At 40.3% G+C, this 16,722-nt stretch overlaps 1 protein-coding gene across 3 annotated transcripts in view; it reads left to right on the top strand.

Annotated features, from left to right (window-relative positions):
- The window catches only part of DNAJC5 (DnaJ heat shock protein family (Hsp40) member C5), a 30,653-nt gene that overhangs the window by 2,489 nt on the left and 11,442 nt on the right, over positions 1-16,722 (top strand). Inside the window, exons 2-3 of one of the 3 annotated variants that reach the window (XM_058850870.1) lie at positions 6,648-6,757; positions 12,306-12,373. The exons of 1 other annotated variant lie outside the window; for it this stretch is intronic. The gene's annotated coding sequence lies outside the window, so the exon portion shown is untranslated. The remainder of the gene's footprint in view (positions 1-6,647; positions 6,758-12,305; positions 12,374-16,722) is intronic. One more of the 3 variants, XM_058850869.1, reaches the window with a different exon arrangement.

Below are 16,722 nucleotides of genomic sequence, written 5' to 3'. Positions count from 1 at the left end.
GCTCTGCTATGGAGACAAACTGAGAGAGTTGGGGTTGTACAGCCTGGAGAAGAGAAAGCTTCAGGGAGACCTTAGAGCCCCTTCCAGCATCTAAGTAACTCCAGCCCCTGGAGTGACAGGACAAGGGGGAATAGCTTCAGTGACAGAGGACAGGGTTAGTTTGGATACTAGGGAAGAATTCTTCCTGGAGAGAAAGAATGATGATGCCTTGGCACAGGCTGCCCAGAGAAGCTGTGGCTGCTCCATTCCTGAAGTGTTCAAGTCCAGGCTGGATTGGAGCAGCCTGGGATAGTGGAAGGCATCCCTGCCCATGGTAGGGAAATGGAACTAAGTGGTCTGCAAGGTCCCTTCCAAACCAAAGCAGTCTGGGATTCCATGAGCCTGGCAGCATGAGCATTGATGCTGAGACCCCTTGCCCTCACAGGTTCTGTGTTTGGAAGGAGATAGTTGTCAGTACTGATACTGTTATTCATTGTAGTTCTTTTGTGGTGAGCTTCAAGGAGGACTTTTGTTTGTGTTAAACAGTGTGGTAGGGAATATGAATGGAAGTCTAATTGGATTACTTAAGAAACCATGTTTTAGCTCAAATATAAAAATTGCTGTTCTGACTCTATTTTTTTAATTTATGAACTCAGTTGCCAGAATATCCTCTCTGGGAAAGCAGGTACAACTGAAGGCTGGAAGGGCCTTCAGCAAATCCCATCTATCCATTGAATGACTTGACTTAGAACAATGGTGCTGTAAGTGGCCTCTGATATTTGCCATATTTCCCTCTTATATCAGTTTGCCAGTTTGTAATATTTTTTTAAGTATCATTAATGTTAATAACCAGATCAAAATATTTTTCAGTATGTCTGGAAATGGATTGCCAGAACTTTTCTGCAGACCTTATACCCTGACTGAGCACTCCAGTACCTCCCCAGAGCATGCAAACTGGCATCTGCTGGCAACTTCACTGCTCTCCTGTCAAACCACAAACAGGGATTAATTTAAGGTAGTTTTAATACATCAACTGATTTCCCTCACAGTTTGCTCTTGAGCTGTGCAAGTCCTCTTTGTTTGGCTTTGCCTCTGCCTGGGAAGATGAGGATCTTCTGTCTCTCTCCACTGGCCTGAGGTAAAGGATGTTTTCCAGGAGCAGGAGTGTGCGGCTTGGGGGTTCAGTGGGGTGACCCCCACCTTCTCAACAGATGGCACAGACTCCTGCAGTGAGCCTGTCCCCTGTCTCAGGTGTGGCCACCTGGGCCTTGGGACAGTTGGGTCATGACAGAATCCAGAGAGAGGCATCAGGAACGTCACCAATGCCCAGGACCAAAGTGAAGAACCGCACTGTTTCTTTTAACCTGGAGAAGTTATTTTCCAGGTGGTCTGATAATTGAACTAGTTTGAATTAGGCAGTACTGGTACTCTGTGGTGATGGTGGTTGGTTAGCCAGTGGCTGCTTTCAGTCTTGAAAGAAAGGAGTTTGAATGTTGTGATATCTTAGGATTTCCTTAGTTGAAATATTGTCTTAATCAATAAAAACATATGAGGCACAGTTGTTGGAAGGGACATATTTTACCTTCAGAGGCACTTTGCTTCCTATTTCAGGCCATGCAAAGTGATAGAAAGACCAATGTTCCAGAAAGTGCCTCAAAAGATTGCTTAAATGTTTATAATAAAGTGATGGTAGCCAATAAAAAGGGTTACCATTTTTTTCTGCATAGAATACTTAATTCTAATTAGTGGCATTAATTATGAGTTTTTAATGCATTGGTGATACATTGTTTTTTTAATTGGGAGAACATGAATAAGATTGTTTTAGCATATGTTAAAATTTCTTATGTCCTAGCAACTCCTCCTGTTTCCACTTATCTTGTATCTGCATTGCACTGAAATGTGCCTTTTTAAAGCCTTTTTCTGCCTCTTTCATTAACGGTGAAGTGTTTTCAGTGCCAGTATGTTGTAGGGCCAAATTCAGTAAAATTTAAGTGTCTTTTTCCTCTGGGTGCAAGTTTTTTATCTTCTTATGCAAGTACTGAAAGGAGAGAATTGAAGGTTTGTGGTACACAGGGGTGCAAACAGAACAAGTCCTCTAGGCCCAAGTTAAATTAGCAGCTGCCATCTCCTCTTTCATAATCTGCTCAAGGGTTTTGTAAATGAGAATAGAGTTTCTCAATGGAAGACTGGGGCTCTTTATTTGTTTCTCTTTTTAATATACTTCAGTGCCATCACCTAAACTTTGTTGGGTGAATGGTTGAGCAAACAACCCAGTGGCACTTGGTTACCTGTTACCAAAGCATCACTAAGGAACCTTTTTTTCTGTTTTGTGACATAAGTCTCCGTTCATTAACTGGTATTTTTGTGGTGATGGCTTCTGACCAATGAATGATGCAAGTAAGCAGTTCAGTTGTTGCAATGACAGGCAGTATCTCAGACCAGTGACAGAAAAGCTCAAACCAGAGCTCCACCAGCACCCCACATTTTCCCCTCCTGACTTTGGGACTTCCTCTTCCCTCTGAGAATATTTCTTTATATGTCTGTCAGGAACTGTTTTAAACAGTCCTGCTTCTGCTTTGGTCACAGGGAACTTCACAGTCCTTCCTTGGTTTCATCTGGGTCTTACTAAAGTTGTGTTCATTGTCAGGGATTCTGGAACCTTTGTGACTTTTAAGGAACAATCTGTAGAAAAAGTGAATGTACAGAACGATTGCTCATTTGTAGCGGGGAAGGGAGAAGTCCAGAGTTCTCTGATGTCATTACAGTGACTTGTTATGCAGTTCCAGAAAGCAGAAACTCACAGAGGTCTTCTCTTTGCATTTCCCCTTTTATGTCTTTAATTTTTTTGGCTGTACTTCAAATGAAAATATTCTTTTCCATCCCATCTGCCATTACTTATTTTATATCTTAGCAGGTTTTTCTGTTGCTGTGCAGTTTTATTTATGTAGGCCTTTGCCTGGGTCAGTTGTCGGAGAATTTTCTTTACGAATCTGCATCTCATGTCTTGGGGATTTAGGGACATTTACTGGAAACACGTAATTAGGTTTGAAGCTGCTTGTAGAGAGGAGGGGGACTTGGGATCCAAACTCCAGATGTTGTGGGCAGTTTCTAGTGGTAATATCTGCCGTAATCTTGAATGTGCCAGGTGCAGGAAATTCTACCAAGGCTAGGCCCCATCAGATGAGATATTTGTAATTACAAGTTGCTTCTGGAGTTTCCTGAGGGTAAGAGATTATCGTTAAAAGTATTTTTAGTAATGTCTTAATTTTTCTTCTCTGTAGTTCAAAGGGCATCATGGAAGCTGATGCTCTTGCTTCTGATAGAAGTACAGGAAGGGGAATGAGCAGACAAAATGGGATGTGTAAGATCCTGTTCAGAGTCTGGACTGCAGTCGCCTTTGGGAGCCATGTGACATTGTGATAAAAGCAGGTGGAAGGGGAATAAAATTAATAAGTGTTCGTGTGCTTTCACAAAGGCCATATGGGATCCCTGTGCAATCATCTGGACAGGGAATTGAAGCAGTGCTGGGTTTGGTTTTTTTTTAAGATCTGCTCTAGTCCACATCCACCAGGGACTGGAGTTATCCCGATGCCAGTTCCAGGTCAGACAGATGACAGCTTTGATCTGGCACATTGGACCCATCTGATACATCTCACCTGATTTGATCTGTGTGGCATTTTGGGCAGGGCCCCTTGGTGGGTGCAGTGAGCTGGGGAAGACATTTGGAGTGATTGGTGGGACCTTGGTTGGAGGTCCTGGATCCTACACTCTTCCCATCACTCCCTGGTATCTCTTCACCTGCTGTTCTTGAGGAGGAGGGAAGGGACCATAAAATCCTCTGAAACCTGAGGTGACCTGTTTCTGGGAAGCTCTAACCAGAAGTGTTTCTGTTTTAAATTGAATTTAAAAGCTAGATTTATTTACTGTTCAGAACAGTGAATTGCTGATAGCACTGAGTTGCTGTTCTTTGAGAACTTGAGGAACATTTTCCATGTGGTGCCTACTGAGCTCTGTCACACAAAGTGCTGTATTCACTTGTACAATTCTGAGGTGTCTTGGAGTTCTTCTGCTGAGTGGTGAAGGAAGAATAGGGTCTGAAGCATGTCTTCTCTTTAGAAAATTTGCTTTATTGTTTTGAAGTTTGGTTTGACAAATCATTGGTCAGTCAGCCCTACTTCTGAGGGCTCTAAAGGTAATGCTGGGAAATAACATTCTTGCTTGGAGTTGGCCATTTTTATCACAGAGCAAAATAAATGCATGTTCCATAGAATTACTTTTGTCTGGACAGTAACTGGTGAAAATATTTATTTTCCTTAATAAAGTCTCACTTTTTCTTTTCCTACAAAGTTCCTGATTTCCACACTCGCTCCATTCTTGTTGAACTTTTAAATTGGCACAGCATTGGCTTTTCACTATTGACTTGAGAAAACCAGGCAGTCAGAATTAATCAGAAGGTGTTTGGAAGGTGCAGAGAGTAATTTCCTCAGCCTACCTTACTATTTCCCTGAGTGCTTTGGGTAACAGGGCCAGCAGCCAACATGAGTTTGTTATTTGGCCTGGCATGGAGTATACGTTGGATGCAACATCCTGGATGATGAAAACCCACCATCTCCTATGGTTGTCCTGTAATGCACAACTCCTTACCCTGGTTTCCTGCAGCTTATCTTAAAACCACATTTCTTCCTGTGACTTGTTTTTTTGATGTTTCCCATATAAAGGCCAGGGAAGTCCTTCTTGCTATTAAAAAGGATCTGTGATGCCTTTCACTCTTGCTGTTTTGAGGCTGTTTAAATGTATAGATGTATAAAATATTATTTTTAAATAACCCTACATGAGGAAAGGTGCTATTTTACAGCTAATTTTGTTCCAGTTAAGGAGCTCCAGGAGGACATACCCTTGGTTTGGGGAATACATGGAGGAATGACCCTGGTTTAACATTGTACTGATGGCATCACATCAGGGGTACAGGCAGAGTGAAAAGACATCTGTCACGCTCCAGTGTTAGAGAAAATCAGAGGGAGGAATAAAAACATCAACCAAAAACTATGCATAGAGTTTTCTGACTTTATTATCTGTTATTCAGGTGGAAAAGACTAAATGTGATAATTCCCTACTTTGTGCTGAAACTGAAAGGCCTTGGGAATGGCAGTGATTAAATTATGCCCCTGTATAATACTGGCCTTTTGGTTCTAAGCCCTCTGAAATGTGACTCCTGTCTGAAAACCTAGTGTAAAAAATCTGTATGTGTTCTAATTCTTACCCAATTACAGTGTTAGAAAACTCAGTTACAAATAAAATCTGAACATGGTTTTTCCTGAAGTGTCAGGTTTTCAGGCTAAGTCTATGGTCTGAAATTCAAGCAATGTCTTTTCTTATTAAATCATCAGTGAGTTAGTGGGAAAATCAGTAGGACAAATACATTCTTTGTTGCCTTATTATTTCTAAATTATGGACTGGCTTTGTTTTTTTCTTTTTAAGCAACCATGAAATGCTGTTGCTAGACTGAGTGGTGGAACTGAGGACATCCTTCATCAGGCAGTCTGCAGATTAAATGTATGCAGAGTGAGAGAACAGGGGAAATAAATATCGTTATGGTTTGTGGGGGAGTAGTATAAAATAAATCTTTTTGTTGGTGAAACCACACTGTATGGTTAGAAAATACCAAAGAGTTTGTCTCCTGTAAGAGAATGCCAGTTTAAATTAAAGCTGTTTTTAATCCAGCCCTGTGATTTGTTTGGGTATTTGTAGCTGAAAGAGCTGACTCCAGCATGCAGGGGGTGTACTGGGTGTCATTCTGGGGATATCATGAGAATTTTGTGACATTAGCATTGTATTCATAGGGATGAATTTGTGATCACTAGGGAATAAATGTATTCTCTACCCCAAGGTGCTTTCTCCTGTGATTTACTGTGTGTTTGTCCCTGGACATGGGCTCTGGTTTAATTCACCTGAGAAGAAACTGAAATATTTGCAGAGAAGGCATCACCTCTGGCATCACCCAGCCTTCTAAAGGAACTTGGTTGTATTTTCCTGCCAAAACAACAAGTAGAAATTTTGGGTAATACAAACTGTGCTGGTCAGTTCAGATTTTATTGTGGAATTCTGTGGTTTTAGCTCCTTTCATGCTTCTGAATGTCCATGTGCTGGGGATTTGAACGGAGCAGGTATGAAACTCATTTCATCATTGTTTTCAGACCATTTTGTGTAACATCTGACACCACCCAGAGGGGAGAAATCTGTGGCATAAAGTGAAGAATGCCTTCCATGACACACATATCTGTATATCTTTATCTATATAATCTGTTTCTATATATCTATATCTATATATATATATATCTATATGTCCTGGAGATAGTCTCTAGGGGTATTGATTTGTTTGGGTTTGTGCTTACCCCTTGCAGCGGTCAGAGGGGTTTTACCTACAGCGTGTGCCCCACTTCTAATCAGAGCACCCCTTGCTCCTGGTAATGTTTTATTTGTTTTGTTTTTATTTTGGTTGTTTTTTTCAAGCCTAAAGTATCTTTTACAACATAAATTGCTCAGTTTCTATGAGGAAGTGAAATAATCAAATAGTCTCCTCCCCACCTTCCACAAAAACTGGGGAAATCCAGTTGAGCAATTAGGAGAAGAGAGAATCTTTAGATATACTTAATTTTTTAACTTTGCAGAAGAAATAATCTCTGGAACTAAAGCCTTTGGAACTTAACTGAGTGGATACATGTGCTGCTTGAATAATTATGCATCACCTTAGGCTGGAGGACCTGATTGGATGCCAGAGGTAAAAGTGGGGGGTGGGGGAGTTTACTTTCTGTCTGTATTATTAAATAAATAAGCTTAATTTTTAGAACAAAACCTAGTATCCTGTGAAATAGGCTCTGACAGAGGCAGTGATGTTGGGTTCCTGGTAATCATATAAAGGCATTTTGGCTTTTCTGTTCCTGAGCTGGCTGGTTGGTTGTTTCTGGAAAATGTAAATTCTTTGTAAGTTCTGCTGTTCAATTCTGATTATTTTGCCTTTTTATGCAGAACTTTTTAAGTGAAAGATTTATGTGCTTGGTGGGAGACAACCATTAAAGAGCAGAGATTAATAATTTGAAAATAGGTGAAGTTTCTCAAAAGGGGAGCACCAGAGTGGATAATTTTAGATCAGGCTGAAGATACCAGTATTGTCTTCAGTTGTTGCTATACAATGGTCTTCGTTTTTGCTTTTTTACTCAATAAAATATAGTATTAATTTCAAAGTCTTTAACAAAAACTGCTCATGATTGAAACTGCCAAGAGTGTTTATAGTATTTATTTGACGACAAAACAGTTCTAACACCAAATTAGGTGTAAAATAATTTTGGTATCTGTTTTGCAGTTGGTAAGACCATACTTGTATATTATTTAAACTGTGTGTATGGGGAAACCCTCATTTAACTTTCATCTGCCTCTGGAAAAGAAAATGGGAATGAACTTTTTTCCCCTCCATGTCTACTGCTGTTGGTGAGCACAGAGAGGAACCACCTTCCCCTGCCCTTCCAAGTTAATTTCGGATAAATCTTTTTCTTGCCCTTTGCCAACCAAGTTGCAATTTGAAAGATGTGTTCCTTTCTGTTCCTTTTGTGTCTCAAACTGCTTATTTGGCTTTTTTGCTATACTTTGTAACCTTACTTTGTTCCTTCTTTTTGACCAGGCAAAAACCTGTACTGTAAAAAGGGGCTGCTTGGATCGGTGTTCTCCCCTTAAATTCTCTTTTTGTAACAGTCTGTCAAGGGATTCGTGTTTTGACATGGTTTTCTCAACCTTTTCTTGCACAAGACAATAGACTTCTTTTTTTCTTTTATTCCTATTTAAAAGGCTTTAGTTGTCTTACCTACAGGTGTGACATAATAGCATAAATCTCATTTTTATATGAGTAGACCCATCTGTTCCAGGAGTTCTTTTATATTTTAAAGGTTAGGCTATATTGATATAATCATTAACAATATGAGGGTTTTTTTATTGATGTAGTTTATACAACCCACTTAGCAGAAATTAAGTTTTATGTCTTTGAAGAAGTTTAAGGTACTTCTTCTCCAGAAGAAGTGGCATCAGCAGGGAATGTTGTGGGTAGGATGATTTGTTCTAGTGAACTTGCAGTGAGTAGTCACAGTGATTCAAAAACTATTTATAGGGAGGAAAAATTAAGAGTAATAATGAACAAAGCAAACAGAGCTGCTGAATTTTTAACTGACTGAGTAAGCAGATGTGGGTTTTTTTTATAGCCATGTTCAGTTTGTGATACTTGCACTCTGCACATAAAGTACTGTGATGTCATAAACAATAATTCAATATTGCTGAAAGATTAAATAGGAGCAATGAAATCCTAAGTAGGGAATCCACTAACCCCCCCTCCCAGGTTTTTAGACTAATTATTTTAATTGAGGAGAGAAGATAGAAAATGCAAATCCAATACTTCATATTTTCTTCCCTAATGTGGAAAACCTTCTTTAGTAGGTTTGAATCTTACTCTTGTGTAGGGTACAAGGTCACAAGTCTTTATAACAGGTTGGTCAATCAGACTTAAATGGTTACATTTTAATCTGCTAAGCTCATTAGAGAAACAACACAGTCGCTGTAGTTAAGTTTGTCACAAGTTTCAGTGTAACCTCCCTTGCAGTCAGCTGTGGTGGATGTTACCTTGGTTCAGACTTGAATTTAGCAGAAAAATTGTATTGTTCCAGATTTCAATTATTTAAAAGCTGTGTGTTTATGTTTTTTAAAAAGAAACCAAGAGAATTTAATGAAGGTTTTAGTATCACAGTCTTTCAGTGTAGGAGACCTGTCCTCTGTTCCCAAGGCAGGTGGATTTTGACACAGTAAAGTTCTTTTTTTCTGGGAGATGTATGCATTTACATTAATTCCCTAGATACTCAGCTTTCCGTCAGGGCTTATATGTTAAAGCAGAATGTTTTTATGGATATGAGATCTCTCACATGATCTTTATCAAAAGGTCACAAACTGAATAGCGAAATTCAGCTAGAAGTCTTTTGTGCTGTGATATAAAAAAATATTAATGCCAAAACACTCTTGGGTGCTTTAATGAAATAGGAAAATGTTACTGCTCCAATTAATAGGTTAAAAATCTTTATTTCAAGACAGGCATGGGGCGAAGAAGACTGCTTTAAAATAGTAGTGGTCTTCTGCAGGCACTTGCTAGCCAGATTGCTTTCTCTTCAGCTTTTTCACATTGTTTTTCCAGTAATGATTCATTTAGCAAGTCATGTAATCAAGAAGGGGTGTGAAAATAAAGACTTGGGAGTTTCTATCTTGTATATTGACTTACTTTATTTTATTTGCCTTAACTGCAACCTTGTTTCTTTAAATACTTGCTAACCCTGATAAAGCTATCCTGTACATGATGAAGATGGATTATGGAGCAATGTATGCTTAGATAATTCCCCCTTTCTGGTAGCAACATATGGAGCAGGATGAGGACAATTCTACCAGTAGAATTAGTCAGTAAAAAGGGTTCTCCTCCATCTCTCAGAGGAGGTTTGAGTTCTGAAGAAATACATATGCTTTTTGTCCAGTAGAGCTGAGAACATGTCTGATTTCTGGAAGGAGAAGGCAGTATCTGTCTCTTGGTTAGAGAAGGAAAGGATGCTGAGCCTGTTTATGGTTCCAGTATATGGGGAAGCTACAACAGTATATAAATTGGATTCAAATTTGCAGGAAAAATAAGGCTGGAAGAGCTGGTTTTGCTATGAGCAAAATGGTTGGAAGAGCATGCAGCCTCCCCAAGCGAATTTCTTCTTTGTGTTACAAAACTTACCAGTTTTAATGTGTTGCTGAATTCAGCTTTGCTTGTTTTTATCTTTATAATTCTTTAATCTTTTTTTCTTCTAATTTTCATACTCATTTCTCTTTTTTCTGATTCTTAAACAGTTATATTCCTCCCAGACTTCCTTCTTTCTTGTGTGTGTTGTTGAACGTGGTGTCATGCACTGATGTGGATTTTGAGTGCTCCCATTCCTTTTCCAGCATCTGTCCTTTTATCTTCTCTGCTTTCAGTTGGATTGTGAATATCATATAATAAGGAGGGGAGATATTTGCAAGTAATTACAAGCAGGGTATTATGTAGAGCTCTGGGTCAGTGAATCTGGCCTGCTGAATAATGGGATTGGATGGGGAGATCAAAACATTCCTGAGTCACTAAATTGGAATTGCCAGTTGCAGCAGAAACTGAGGGAGCAAACCCCTGGGAGGTGCTGGGCTGGCTCAATGCTGGCAGGGAGGATGCACTGGGGAAGGGAGGATGTGAAGTAGCTGGCATGGGGTTCTCATATACTTTGGTTTTTACAAGAAGCAGTTTCCTTGGGAATTTATTTTTGTCTTGTTTGGTTATTTTCAGCTGCAAATCAGGCTTCCTGCTCTTAATGAAACTTGGTATTGGCATAGCTGTGAGACTGAAAGAAATATTGCTGCTTGCATCCAGATTAAGACAACACTTCACTATATATTTTGAGTCTCTACATGACTGGTTATTATATATATAAGTGCTGTAAAAAATACTAATTTTTCTGCTGATGGAGTTTTAGTGAGGCCTGGGCCAGGATCTTGTATTTGAGCCTTCTATCCACACATCAGTGTATGATATTTACATCATTATATGCCAAATTCTGACCGTAGCAGGATAGCTAATTTTTTCAAAGTACATTTATCTCCAAATTACATTTGGACTTTGCTTTTTTTCTCCTGTTCTATTCATATTATTTCCATAAATTGAATATAGTTTGACTGTCAACATACTGGGATCTGGGCTTGCTGTCTGAAACAGAATCAGTGGCACAACTAAAGGTGGTCTTCATCTGGGTAGGAAGCCATAATTCTGGTTGCAAACACCATTAACAATCTGCAGCTTTCTGTAAATGCTTAAAGAATGTTCTTGCTGTGGATTACTTTTATATGAAGAAAGCTGTGGGCAGAGAACATGGGAGCTTCTATAGCTTCACAAAATAGGACATTTTTCCCTGGGGAATTAGTCCACCCTCTAGTATTGCACAGGCTCTGAGTGGGAAAGTTTAACTCCCTGCCTTTCATTATTCAGGAAAAGTCCTTTGCTGGTTCCTATCAAAGGAACTAAACAGATCTATTAACAATAAGCTGATTATTGAGTTGTTGGTTGGTTCATTCATACCCACTTAGGGATGTGTTGCTGGATCAAGCAGCTTCTTACAGATGGCACCAAGCAACTGCTGTGAGCAGCAATGCCAGCAGCTCCCTGGGTGTATTCCCAACATGTCTGTTTGCCATGCTGGAATCTTCCAGCCCATGAAAGGCCTAATTATTAATTCAATGGGGAGTTTATTTCTCAAGTGCATTCAGAGCTTGTTCTCTGAAAGCTGTTGAAAGGGTTTGTATGACAATTAAGCGATGACTTGCCAGGTAACAGCTGCTCTGAAGTTCTGCTCACGAGGTTTATTGTTCAGTCATCTAATGCATAAGTGACTTTGTGATTGGTAATGTGGGTTAGATGTGTCCTGTACCTGCTTAATCAGAAAGGTATTTTAATCTGTTGCAGTGATTTTCCCTGATTTTTTCCATAGCACCATGTAGCATTTCCTAGGCTGCTCTTGCCCCTTTGCTCTGTTCCTTCCACGTGATGGCTGATCTGGAGCCTTGACTGCTGAAAGACCGAGTGTGTGCTGCTGGGTCATCTCAGGTTCTCTCCTTCCTTGTTCACCAGAATGAGACTGGTTTTTTCCTTTGGGTGATCTGCTTCAGGATGAGGGAATGCTAACTGGATGACACCACAGTTTTCTTGATGGAAATCTGTCCTGGCAAGAGGAGCTGGTGTTGCTCCCCAGAGCAGGCTGTGCCTGCTGCTCTGGTGCCAGAGCTTGGGGTCTGCTGCATTAGCTAAGCTGCTTTGCAGTCTCAAACAGCACAAGAGATTACCACGACTTGAAAAACACGCTTATCGTGTTCTCAGTACATATATTCACAAAGGTCTAAGTTGAAAAAGTCCAAAGTCTTGAACAGGTAATGGTTATTAGAGTTTCCGTGCAACTGGGTAGGTGCGTGTCTTTCCCATGATAAAAGTTGAGGAAAAAGAAACTGAAGCTCTGGTTCAAACCATAGAGGCCTTGACTATGTGTTTTTAAATATTTGTGATTTATTTTGACAGTTTATTAATTCTAAAGACAAGTATTTACATTGCACGGACTTACTTTGTACTTGTGGTACAAATATTTATAAAACACTTCTGTGTTTTTACTGTCCAATAATGTGATGATAATTTATCAATGAATCCTTAACTTCAGAACTGGTAAAGAACTAATTTGCTTTTGTTTTGTCTTTAGGAGAATCAGTTTTAGAAGTGTGTGAAGGTTGTTATCACTTACCTTAGAATATTCGAAATAGACACCAGGTGAGTTCTGGATTTTTTAAATTTCTTGTAGCTTCTCATTTAAATGCAGAATATTGCTGAGGAAACAAAGTTTCCTATAAAAATCTTACTACCTTAGGAAGCCAAGGCTAAAACACCTCATATTTTTCATGGTAGCACAATCTTGAGTGTGCTTCTTTCATCTCCCCTTTAAAAATGTTTTGTGTTTTTTTTTCTTCCTTGAAAAATACCAGACTGTGAGGACAACTCTAAGTAACTCTGAGACAGATGGACAGGATGTGGAGGCCAGTGGTGCTTTTTCTTTTCTGTGACAAATCAATATTTACTGAAGTGCTTTCAGGCTTAGTGTTTTTATTTAGACTTTCACTGATAAATACTGGTTGGGATAGATTAATTCAGTTTTAGATTAACACCTGTAGTTAATTTTCTGCACTGGAAATCTTTACAAAGCTGAAATCTTAGCTTTAACAAACATTATATTTTACCATTTAGCAGCAATGCTTTGTGGAATCCAAATCTTTCCTAAAATACTCGAGTGCTTCCTAAAGTCCTATAATAAAGTATCAACTAGACATTATTTTTGTAAGAGTTGGCAAAACATAATTTCCAAGCTGGACTCTTTAATCATCTTCTAATATGCTCTTAAAACTGTAATTGTAGAGGGTTTGACAGCATTCCTGATAGTTTGTATTACACACATGTGCAGGGTTGGGCTGAGCTGGGACAGCAGCAGCCTCCTCCTGTCCAGCACTTCCAGCACTTCTCTGAGTCTGTCTGGGTCATTCCTTCTGGTTCTTATTTTCCCTTTTGGGGATTCTTCTGTTCTCACTGTGTTACTGATGATATTTTGGAAGACTGGGAGGATGTTGTGTACTAGTTTTAAACAAACTCCTTTGCAAACAATGTCCATTAAGGTTAATAACCTCCCATTATCCTGTGATAGTGGGTATCATTCACTGTGTCAGGAGGAGGTGGATTTTCTCCCTTACAGTGGGATTTCACTTTCTGGAACAGCTGTTTCCATCCAGATTCCCCACACTGTGTGTAGACAGTTCACTGTAATGCTGTGGACAGCACCTGTGTGCAGGTCTGTGTGTTGGCACGTGCATTCAGGGAGTGATTTTATTTTATTTTTTTTTTTAATTTTTAGGAACTTAAACTGATGAGTATACAGACATTGAGAAAATTAGAATTCTGGAGATTGTGCCCCAGCATCCTACTGTAGTAATATCTTTAAAGCTAACATTTTTTTGTGTCCTGTGCCCCTTTTGATTTTGGCCAGTGGAGCTGAACAGCCAAAACTCCTTCCCAGAGCTGTGTTTCCTCCAGCAAGGAAATTCAAGAGACAGCAGTAGCTGTGTGATTTACACAGGGGAGATGGGAAAAGTGATAGTTGAGGATTACAGTTTTCAGAGGTTTGTTCTTGAATAAATACTCAATGCTTCAGCCTTGGAGTGAGAAGTACTGCTGTTAGTCTGCTTCCAGAGGCTAATGACGTGCTGTGGGTATTGTCCATGGAATTAGCTTTCCATTCCTTTATTTCAGGGTAGCCAGCCCTTCCTAGATCCAGCAGTGGTGGTTCAGTGTTGTCCCAAGCACCTACTATTTATGTGAGCAGTGCCAGTACTTCCACCCTCCATTCTGCCACACAGCTCAGCATGTTTTCTTGGAAAAATTTATCCCCCTCACTCCCAACTTCACTGAAATTCTTTGCAGCATCTTGCAGCAGATCAGGTGGAGTTTAATTCCTCCTTCCCTGCTTCTGGCCACCAGATCTGCTGTCACCCTTTTCAGTGCAGACATTCTTTGGGATATTCTGTGAGTATTTAATTCCCTAAACTGGCAGAGAACTATTGATTTTTTTTTTTCCTTGGCTGTAATAACACTTTGCCATTTTAATGAGTTAAATACAACTTCCAAAAGGGTCATCAGACCTGGCTGAAACTAAGGTATCACCAGTTCAATGAAATTTAATGGGATTCTTTTGGGAAGCTGAAAAGCAAATTAGTGTCTCTAAGGTTGAAATTTCCGTGGATGTATTTAGAACATTAAGGCTGACTTCCATAAATAACCTGCCAGGTTTAATCTGAGTCTTTTCAGCAAGGTGCTGCTGAAGGAAATTGCCTGTTGTGATAGAGCTGACTGAGGCAGGATATTGTGGTACTCAGATGGTTAAACACTCTGCTGGTTAATCCAGGAGATTACCTTTCTCCAGAGCCTTCCCAGAGAAACCTCTTCAGGGCATCCTGCTTGGTTAGAAAAGGGAGCAGATGGCTTGTTGCTGCTGAACACAACAGTTTTTAAAAATACAGAGCAGCTTTCAGGATTGTGAATTAGAGCCACGTGTGAAAACAGCAGGAGGAATGATACCCGAGTTTAGGAAAACTCAGAACTGAAATAACTTGCACCTTTACTGTCTGTTTCATATTTAAAAAGCCAAAGGTTGCATTCCTAGTAATAATACTCCTCTGTTCCTTTAAGTAAAAAGCTTCCCAGATGAATTCCCATCACTGCCTTGTCCTCCACTCTTCTGCCAAGGCCAATGTATCCATTTCATAGCAGTTTGGAGAAATAAATGCTAACATCCCATTACACCAAGCTGTGGATCCCCAGCACTGTTCCGATGGAAGCAATTACGGATGCAGCAGTGTGGAATTGTATCCCTGTGCCTGCAGACTGATAGATACTGCCTGGGTCAAACTGAATTCATTTTTATTAAACAAATTGGCCCTAATTTAACAGTGCAGATTTTGTTAAGCAGAACATGGTGTATGGCTGTGATCTGCAGCATCTGTCACCAAGGCCACGTTGGATTGATGTTACAGGAAGCTTGTTATGCTTAAGTAGAGCTGCAGCTTTTAGCAGAAATGTCCATAATGCCCTGGAAGCTCCTGTTTCAAGCAGTATCTTCTTCAGAAGGGCTAAATCAACATGTAAAATTCCAATCAGGATGCATTTTTTTCCCCCCTCCTAACTACTCAGGTCCCTGTCCAAGAGCAGTAGTGACAGACACTCCTTGGCAGGGAGCTGCTGGCAGGGACTGGTGTGCTGGAGCTGCAGGGAGGTTCCTGGGAGGGTGTGAGGAAGTGATGATGGGCACAGAGCAAGGAGCCTGGGAAGCAAGGGAACAGGTTGGTGTAATTAGGTAGATTATCAGAGGCAGGTCAAGATCATCAGTCTCTGACCTCCGCTTTGGGGTAGAGGGGGCTGGGAGGCTGCCTCTGGGGAAGGCTCAGAGGGTTGTGTCTGCTGTGTGCCTGGCTGGAGGGGTTCTTTCCTGAAATAGTTTTTCTTTCCCTGAATCAGATTATGCCCAAATAAGTGAGCTGTTTGTGTTGTGTCTTGCAGCACTCAGTAATTTTCTTCCCATACAGAAAGCTTTTGGTACTGAACAGTGTCCTTGAAAAGAAAATATTTTCTCGCCCTACCCACACATTCACCTTCCAGATTTGGGGTGTAGTTTGAACTTTTAGCCGAAGAATTAGAGTTTAGACTATTTATTATTAATAGTAATAATTTATAGCATCCTATAGGAAGCTTTAAATTAAACTGGGTAGAATTGCCAAAGGCTTCTTGAAGGAGATGAGAGTTTTGTTGAGCTGGTGTATTCCAGTTAAAACAACAGGACCTGGTCCCCAGTGTTGAAAGTCAGAGAGGCCAAGTGAGGAAGAGAATCAACAGCAGGGTCTGAGCTGCACAAGACAATGGTGATGTGTCTGTCCACATCCTTGTGACTTGGTCTCCCTTGTGTTGGGAGAAGCAGAGGTGTGGTCACAGCTCCACCCAGGCCGTGCAGGGGGTGAGAGCGTTGCTTTCAGCCAGCCTTGTGAAAGCTGAGGTTATTAATTTGTTATATAAGACATAGGGTTAAATTAGAAAAGTCTGGTGCTTTAAAAATCTTTTTCAAAGGCTGCTTAATCTGGTGTGGGCTAATTGTAATGACATAATCCAAAAATAGCCAATAGTCTTTTCTTGGATGCTCATCCTGGCTGCAGTTCTGCAGCTAAAGAACAGTAAAGCTGATCTCCTCAGGATGGGAGAGGGCAGAACCAGATCTGGTCCTGGCATGGCACAGGGGACACCCCTGGGGTCTGTCACATTTGGATGTGGAGCAGGAGGTTAATCCATGTTCAAGTAGCATGATTTTAACTAGAATGCATGTTAAATGTCGGATTCACAACTTTAAATTATGAGAGAGGGGATCTGCTCTCTGGACAGACATTTCCTCTTTCCCTGTGGAATGCACAAGCTTGGTCACACTGGATTTTTCTAAAAATTCTGTTTGACCTGGTGATAGGATGGAGGACTGGGATTTGGGAGTTGTGGGGAAAGTTGTTTTTTTGGGTTTTTTAAACGTAATTTCTGAAATA

The sequence above is a fragment of the Poecile atricapillus genome, chromosome 15, assembly GCF_030490865.1.
Source record: "Poecile atricapillus isolate bPoeAtr1 chromosome 15, bPoeAtr1.hap1, whole genome shotgun sequence".
Taxonomy (NCBI): domain Eukaryota; kingdom Metazoa; phylum Chordata; class Aves; order Passeriformes; family Paridae; genus Poecile; species Poecile atricapillus.
This window is presented reverse-complemented; position numbering and strand designations above follow the sequence as displayed.